The 1387-nt window shown below is 31.1% G+C and overlaps 1 protein-coding gene across 1 annotated transcript in view; it reads left to right on the top strand.

Moving 5' to 3' along the window:
- LOC141813072 (protein TIC 214-like) overlaps window positions 1–1387 on the top strand; it is a 14103-nt gene that overhangs the window by 7998 nt on the left and 4718 nt on the right.

Raw genomic sequence — 1387 nt, 5'->3', positions numbered from 1 at the left:
TATGGTTGTGAATCAAGTAAATAAAAATATATCTTTCTCTTATTTCCTTGAGTTTACCAATTTCACATTCTGTTTTACGAAGGTTTTTTTGGAACAAGTGAAAAAGTGATAAAGCGCTATTTACCTCCCCTCTGGACCAACTCAATTCTACACAAACATCATCTATAACAAGGTCGATTATAAAGTCATTCACTGGGTATATAATAAGTTATGTAAAGGGATATGAGTGACGTAGATAAAATTTATCTCTTCTATATAACGGAAGTAATATCTGTAGGCCCTTAACTAAGTGGACTATATTAAATACATGACCATACTCAAGTAAGTCAATATAAGATATTGAGCTTATTTAATTAAATAAGTATACTTAGAGATCAAGAAACATATAGATTGATGAGAGGATGACACTATCTGTACATCGTAAATCAATCTAGATGTCATGAATAAAAGGACTAAGTTATGTAATAAAATAGTCACAGACAGTTTATGTTGAATCTATGATTTTCTCATCACTTGGGTAGTCATGATGCATTGCTAGATATCACTGATTGCTTGTGCCTTTAAAATGAGATTTTAGAGTTACTACCAACATTACGATAACATATTGGGTCACACACAAAGAGGCGCATCAATTTTGCAGTTTGGTAGTCCTTTGTTTTAGGGGAGGATTGTTGAGATTACAATCAAAATCCCACATTAGAAATTTAGAGTTTAATTTCATTTATGTATGACTAAAATAAACTGGGCCTAAGTTTAGTATAAAATTGGATTAATGAGTTAATCTAATTGGATATTAAACATATTGTATTAATGGGTAATATAATTAGATCTTAAATATATTGGATTAATGAGTTAATCTAATTGAATCTTAAATATATTGTATTACTAGGTTAATATAATATGAGTTTGAGTTTTTCAAATAAGCCCGAGCCAAATAAAGACCATGATTTTATATCCATGTTTGTATTTTTGTTTGCATATTAGATATGCATGAAAATAAAATAAAAGGAAAATATCTTATTAGATGAGATAGCAGTTTTGAACACGATCTTATCTAATTAGATCATATGAACCCTAAAAGTTAGGGTTCAGTTTCCTTTTTATATAGTAGCTAGCACTACGACATGGGTGACAGAAGATTCTTCAATCATGCTTGTGGAGATGGGTGGCGATTGTGCTCGTGTGGATATCATAGAGGTGCAAACATATTGATCACGCTTAGATCAACTACACTCTTTAGATCTTTAAAGGTTTTATGCATCAAGAGGTATCTTTCTATACAAACGATTAATTTAGAATTTGTATGGATCTCTGGTGGGTTCCTCTTCCACTATGCTTTATGTTGATTTTCGCATCAGAACCCCAACATCTTCTTCTCCCTTTAGGT

Source organism: Curcuma longa, chromosome 20 (assembly GCF_044706935.1).
Source record: "Curcuma longa cultivar G26 ecotype Majalengka, Jawa Barat chromosome 20, ITB_CL_G26_1.1, whole genome shotgun sequence".
In the NCBI taxonomy this organism is placed as follows: Eukaryota; Viridiplantae; Streptophyta; class Magnoliopsida; order Zingiberales; family Zingiberaceae; genus Curcuma; species Curcuma longa.
Note: the sequence above shows the minus strand (reverse complement) of the source record. Positions and strands in the feature narration are given on the sequence as shown.